Source organism: Vicia villosa, linkage group LG6 (assembly GCF_029867415.1).
Source record: "Vicia villosa cultivar HV-30 ecotype Madison, WI linkage group LG6, Vvil1.0, whole genome shotgun sequence".
Classification (NCBI taxonomy): domain Eukaryota; kingdom Viridiplantae; phylum Streptophyta; class Magnoliopsida; order Fabales; family Fabaceae; genus Vicia; species Vicia villosa.
The window spans coordinates 59,668,123-59,676,244 of NC_081185.1; positions in this window are offsets into that span (position 1 = coordinate 59,668,123).

Genomic DNA, 8,122 nt, shown 5'->3' on the forward strand with positions numbered 1-8,122 from the left:
ATCCTAACATATTTAACTTATCCACTTTAGCGCATGTGCAATGTCGTGACATCTTATACGAAATGTTATTCCAAATGTTGAAATAGTTCAACATGTTCTAACATTCTGATAGTACATCTTCATGTTGTACCTGTTTTGTTCCATTAGCACTTTTTACATCCTATTCTACATTACCTTATTGCAGCTATTATTTGTTTTACAAAAATTAAGCCAATCCCAAAAGGCAAAGAGCTAACATTTTGTTTAGCAAATAACATATGCATGATGATAATGATAATGATGATGATCCTACTTTTTGAAATAGGGTGGGAGATCAGTGGAAAGAAATTGGGGTACAACAACCGCCCCTACTAAAGTTCTTGATACCTGATGAAGGGAAGATGGAATCTTCGTCTCAACACGGTAGGGGGGGCTTAAATACAAAATGATAGCACAATTTGGACCCTAAGAGCCCCCATATATGATATGATATGAATGTAATAAATTTTTTTATATGGCATAAACAACTAAAAACATCCTTCCTTCAGATTTGGAGAAAGGGACCAGATCCACAAGGGGATACATAACAAATCGTCCCTGACACTAGAAAGACTAATCAACATTATAGACTGTTCCTGATGCTCGAGAGATTTTCACCTACTATCTCTGACGCAGAGAGATCTATCTTTTGTTAGCCGCTTCTACCGCACCATTCATCTTTGGTCGATAGGGAGAAGAATTTTGATGCTCAATCTTGAATTCATCACACAGCTCTTTCATCATCTTATTGTTTAGGTTGGAACCATTATTAGTAATGATTTTATTTAGTACACCATAGATACAAATAAGATTGTTCTTAATAAACCTTACTGCCACTTGTCGAGTAACATTGGCATAAGAAGTAGCTTCAACCCATTTGGTGAAGTGATCAATGGCGACCAGGATGAAACGATGTCCATTCGAAGCGTTTAGTTCAATAATACCAATTATGTCAATTCCCCACATAGAGAAAGGCCACGGAGAAGAGTGACATTGAGAATTGTTGGAGGCACATGGATCTTATCTGTATAGATCTGGAATTTGTCGCACTTCTTAACATATTTGTAGCAGTCAGATTCCATTGTCACCAAATAGTAACATGCTCTCAACACCTTTCTTGTCATTGAATGTCCATTGGCGAGAGCGCCAAGTGATCCTTCATGAATTTCTTACATTAACAGGTTTGCTTCGTGTTTATCCATGCATCTGAGCAACACGGTGTTAACGTTTCTTTTGTAGAGAACATCCCTAGTTAGGAAGAAATTACCAAAAAAAAACCTTCTCATAGATCTTTTATCTTTACTAGATGCCCAGGGTTGATATTCTTGTATCTGGAGGAAAATTTTGATGTTATATAACAACGGCTAGTCGTCTGTGACTCCTTCAGCAGCGAATATATGAGTCGTTTTATCTAGACGCATGATTGTAATTTTGGAGACTCCGTTTGGAAACTTCACCTGATACATGGAAGCTAAAGTAGCCAATGCATCTGCCATTTGATTTTCTTCACGAGGTATGTGATGGAATTCAACTTTGTTGAAGAAGGTCAGCATTCTTCGGGCATAATCTCTACAGAAATTAAACTAGGATGACGAGTCTCCCATTCTCCTTTGATCTGATTAACAACTAGAGCATAATGTCCATACACATCCATAATCTTGATTCTAAGATCAATGGCTTCTTCAAGTCCCATGATATATGCTTCGTACTCTTCCATATTAATAATGCAGTCGAACATCATTCTTGCAGTAAAAAGTATGTGAGAACCTTGTGGCATAACAATGATTGCCCCAATTCCACGACCATAAGCATTAACAACTCCGTAAAATATCAAACCCCGTCTAGATTCAGGATCTGGCCTTTCTTTGGTAAATGCTCTTCATAATCTTTTGATTTCAAATACATGATCTCTTCATCTGGGTAAGCATCTTGTTAGGATTGATTATCATCAATGGGTTGATAAGCCAGATGATCAGCCAAAATACTTCCTTTGATAGCTTTTTGGGCATGATATTGGATGTCGTACTAGATAATAACATCCGGGAAATTCTTCCAGTCAAAGCTTGCTTCTCAAATAGGTACTTGATTGGATCCATTATAGATATGAAATATGTCGTATGGGTCAACATGTACCGTCTTAGCCAACGATCAGCTCGTACAAGAGTTTAGCAAGTTTTCTGAAGCAGTGAATATCTTGTTTCACGGTCGATATACTTTTTGATTAGGTAATAAACTTCATACTCTTTTCGACAAAAATCGTCTTGTTGACCCAGGACACATCCCATAGAATCTTCAACCATGGTCAAATACATGATCAACGGTCTTCCTTCTACCGGAGGGCTCAATAGTGGAGGTTCCAGCAGGTATTCTTTGACATCGTCAAAAGCCTTATGACATTATTCTTTCCATTTACATTCTTGGTCCTTGCGAAGAAGCTTGAAGATCGGAGATATAATTCAACCGTCCTAGAAATCCTCTAACTTGCTTTTCTATTGTGGATGGAGGCATTTCTTGAATTGCTTAGACTTTGTCGGGATCAACTTATATACCTCTTTGGTTGACGATGAAACCCAAAAGCTTTCAAGAGAGGACACCAAAGGTGCATTTGCTAGGATTCATACGAAGCAAGTATGCCAGTCATAGTTTCTTGAATGAAAGGACAATTTTTCAACCATTTAGAGAAAGACAACAGTCTCGACGTGAAGTCAACAGAGTAGTGTATCTTGTATCAATCTAAATAAGAAAATGTTTTGAAAATGAGTGATAACGTTTGTATGTTTGAATATGATGTAATAGGAGAAATGCCTCTTTTGTAGAGATGAATCATGTCTATCTTCTATATAGAAGATCCGGACTTGACAGGCTTGTACAATGTCCAAGCTTGAGGCTTAACTGATAGTTTGAGACTGATTCTGGGGGAGATGACTCCACTGAACATTGTTTTGAGTGAATGAAATATGTGTTATGTACTAAGCCCAAAATTGAGGCTGACGCTACTCAGGGTTGCTCCATTGAGTTTTTATATATGTTCTATACTATGCCCTGAATTGAGGCTGACTCGTAGGGGAAATGATTTATTTCTTGCATAAAAGTCTATGATGGAGGTTAACTCTAAGGGGATTATATGAGCATGGTTTATCTCTGTATGGTTAAGGTTGACTCTCCTAGGGGACAAAATGCTTTTTATTAAAACTCCAAGATTGGGACTGACTCCGTTGGGGAGTGTTTGGAAGATTGTGTGATGATTTATGTCTTGTACAAAGCCCAAGATTGAGGAAGACTTTGCAAGGAAAGAGTTTTGAAAGACTTTTTTTTTGTATGACAATTGTTTTGGTGTCTTGTACAAAGCCCAAGATTGAGGCTAATCCTGTTGGGGGATATTGTTTTTCTGTTGGGGAAAAATGAATAGGTTTGACTCTTTTGACTGTTGAAGGATGATATTTTTGTGTCTTGTATAAAGCCCAAGATTGAGGCTAACTCTGTTTGGAGAAATAGGATTTCTAGAGACTGTGGATGACTCTATTTTTTGCCTTGTACAAAGTCCAAGGTTGTGGTTGAACTACTAGGGAAAAATCCAAAGGATTTGAATCTTTTTACTCGAGAAAGGATGTTTATTTTCCATGTACAAAGCCCAAGGTTGTGGCTGACTTTTGCTAAGGAATGACTCCAGGGGTTGATGTAACACCCCACATTTCCCATTTATTAATTTAATTAGAATTTAAATTAATTACTTGGATTATTCGGTATTTTAATTGGATTAAATTGGAGAAATTGAGAAATAATGTTATTGGGCCAGTGTTGTGTTTAGTAAAGGGGAGGTGTTGATTGTTAGGCCTTTACTAAAGTTATATTCTATTTTTCATAAAAGAAGGAAAAGAAGGAAATTGAGAAAGAGGAAATTAGAAGCAAAAAAGAAAAGCACAAAAGAGGAGAAAAGAGAAGAACATGAAAGATCTTTGGAAGAGGAAGAACCAAGAACTTTTGCTAAAGTAAGGGGGGACTCTTCCAATTATCATCTATTATATATTTATGAATGATAAGATTGAGCAGGTATGTTGTTTATCTCAATTGGATGTATGTTAGGTTTTGGGGTTTTGGGATAAATGGTGTAGATTGGATGTAATTGATGAATTAGAATGGTTATGAAACATGCTTGATGCTACATGACCCCTAAGTATATTAGAAATGTGTTAGAGTAAGTGCTTTGATTCTGTTTTAGTGTTATAATTATGTTGGTACGAATTGGATTGAGTTGGAGATGAGAAGATGTTGTCAAAATGGTGATTTTCTGCTACTGGGTACGCTGTAACATGGTAACAACCTGATGTAATCGATTACCGCGTGGGAAAACAGAGAAACTGGGATTTTTTTAGTGTTGTAACCGAGTAACAGCCCTGCTGTAACCGATTACAGGAGAGTTTTGAAAATAGCGAATAGACTTACGTAAACGCGTAATCGGGTAACGTCCCAGCTGTAACCGGTTACACCTGACAACTTTTAAAGAAATTTAATTTCTAAAATGATTCATAACATTTGATCCGTAAGCCCGTTTTAGTCGTCATTTCGAGCATCGTAAAGCTAGTGAGATGTTTTATATAATTAAATTGTGTGAAGAACGTTGGTTCGATTTTATTTTAAAAACCCGATTTAATTATTTTGGTGAAGTTATACATTGTGTGTATATATTGTCAATTGTAACAATGTAGTAATGTGGTGATGATATGATTGCATTGTTTTTGTTGTGATTGTTATGATGACGTATGATATGATGATTGAATGGTGCTGAATATGAACATACTAAATTCGGTGATGTGGTGTTGAGATCATTTTGTTCACCGTTATCGGTGACGATGGTAAGTATGTCATACGTTATGCATGCATTCATACTCATATTTGTGGATGAATCCTGATGATGTTTTGGATCAGTGGATGGCATAATTCCCATTATATGGAATTAGTGCTGGCAGAGCCGTATCTTGGTGATGTTTAGATCGGCCAGATGGGTTAATCCCATGACGAATTGGTACCACATGCATAGTGTCAGTGAACTTTATATATAATATTATAACATGATTGAAAGATTTCCAGTGTTATTTCATGGTGATGTGGTTAATTGGAGAGGCTAATGTAACCAAGATTTTAACTTGTTCAATTCGACACAGGTTCTGACTATATGAGAAAACGGTTCCCTACAAAGATTTGAACAAGTGATGTTTCCACATAAAGATGTTAATGCTATCGACTGAAGGTGACTCGTGACCAACCGGACATTGTAACATTCAAAAGAGATACACAACGAATGTATCTTTGGTAAACTCTATTATCGTAATAGAATTGTGCTTAGCAATGTAAACAACAATGTAAAAAGACAATTCAAAAGTAAATGAAAATAAAACAAATTGTTCAAAAGGAACGATAGAAAAATAAGGAAATTGCATTGAAGTGAAAACGGTGATTCACGTACATTAGCACTCTTGAAAATTTTTGTTTCCTCGCTCTAGGAATATGAAGTTTCTACAAGTGATTTTTTGTACAAGTGAAAACCTCGAGCCCCTTTGTGGGATCTCTTATTTATAATACCATGAAATAACTACCTATAGACTACAAAATAACTACCTATAAGCCTGCACGATCCTACGTAACTGCTCCTTATGCTTCTGGCGCTCATTTTAGGAGCCAAGTCTTTGCTAACTGCTGAAGTTTGTATTTCAAATTACCCGCTCGAATCTTCCTTTCGACGTTGTCCCCCAACGTAAACTTAATCACCAATTTTTCTAAGTCTCAATCTTCTGCATGGTCGACAGAACCAGAGTCGACGCATTGTTCAGTTTGTGTCGACTCTCCCTCCTTGACAACTTGATCCTTGATCTCTCTTTGTCATCTTTCTAAGCTCCCTTACAAACTGAATTTGTGGGGTTCAAACCCTTGATTTGTGAGACTTTTCATTCAATTGCGCCATCAACATACCTCGCTAGATTTTTGCACTAACAATAGTACAACAACATTTATTAGGACAAGGTTAAAAATAATAATATTTATATTAATAATAATAAAAATGATACAAAAAATATATTATTTTTTTGTAAAATAAAAGATAATATTTGACCCCTCTCTTATTTATGTGCAATTAAATATCTTAGTAAACTACTTACATTCCCCAATTTTAATTCAATATGTTTAGTGAAGTACCTAGCATTGTACTTATTACTATAATAATAATAATAGTAATAAAAATTATAAAATTCGTATAGGAAAAATACATTACAGTACCTTTTATTCATTACTTTGACACCGAAACACATCCCTTTGTTTTTATTGTCTATGACTAGAACTTTACTATACATACATTATTCAATGAATATGACCAAATCATAAGTCAAAACGTACATTGGGTATGACTTTTATTCATTTATTTTTTTAAATGGACAAAATATTCCATCCTATAGTATAACATATTTATTAGAACTAGGATAAAAATAAATAAATTTATATTAGTACTAATAAAAAGGATACAAAAAAGTATATTATTTTTTTATGAAATAAAATATAATATTTGATCATTCTCTTATTTATGTGTAGAATAGATATTTTTATAAACTATTTATATTCGCCAATTATAATCCAATTTCTTTATTAAAATATCAAGCATTTTACTTCAGACTTCAATAATAATAATTGTTGGAAATTATAAGGATTAATTCCATCAAGTTTTGTTCCAAAATGACAAATGTGAGAATGTCAATAAATGCTTCATAAATAGTCCCACATAGAAAGTGGAGCAAACTTTAAAAGCATTTATATATCACTTGGAATAATGTGCATTCCAAAAGAGCCAAAGAGGATAAAGTGCCACATAGTCATATGTGGTGGTCCCAAGCCTTATGCCACTTGTCTCTACCAAAAACACCCTCGCCGGTGTCGCCACCGGCGACACCGGCTCCGGCTCCGGGACCGGGTCCGAGGGCGTGGGCGTAGAGGCGCTAGTGGCGGCTTGTAGACGGCACTTGAGCACTTAGGCACGTCGCATCGGAGCGATCGGGCTATTCGCGGCGTTAATGAGGCGGCTCCGGCCGCCTTCGGCCGGCATACTGCAAGGGTATTCAGGCCGTTCCAACTCTAAGACAATCGAGAGTGTGCTTGAAATACTTTTAAGGAAAGTGATTCCGTTCGCGATTCAGCCTGGATCCATTCGATCTCACCGATATTTCTAACAATCTTAAAAGTATTTTGCATAATGAGAATCAAACAATAGAAATTGAGGCTTCCGTTTCAAGCATCAAAGCATGAACTGTTGTGTCGTGGACATATTCTAACACAAGAAGAATCACTATTATAAATTCGGGTACGTTCTTATTATATTTCATAAAAAACTGCAACACCGAAAAAAAACCATAATATCAAAGATCAAATATTGAAATTTCTAATTATTGATATTAGAGCGAGATTTATCAATATTATGTTTTCTGGTAATAATATATTTTAAATTAGAATTGATAATATTGTGTTGGTTCCATTTACCCCCCTAAACATATATAACTACTGTATCTGTGTTTACGTTTCACGTTTGTTTCATAATGTGGCATTGATGTATATTATAATAATTATAATTGATACACAACAATAAAATATTATAGTTCTTATAATTTTTTCTATCAAGAACATGCACATAGATTGGTTCTGAGTGGATTTGAAACAAATCACTTAACGGTAATGAATGAACGTGACGCATCATATGAATTGGTTTCGTATTTTATTGCATTGTAACGTTTCAAAGGGTACAGTAAAAGGGTGCAGTGTTGTTATTGAGATTTTGTGGTATTACATGCTTTATTATTATAACCATATTAAAGTTTCAATTGCCAAAATTAAGTATACGTAAAATGGTATGGTTATTTTCAAAACAATGTTAATTTATTGTATCTGAATAAATTATTCTTTTTCTAAACCAATGATGTATGTTACAAATCAACACCTGGACTCTATAAGATATATGAAGTGAATATTTTAGTGATCAAATTTTTTAATGTTTTTTTTAAATTTTATAATTGAATTTTAATTTGGATTCCATGAGAATATTTGTTTGTATTCAACGAAATTTATCATT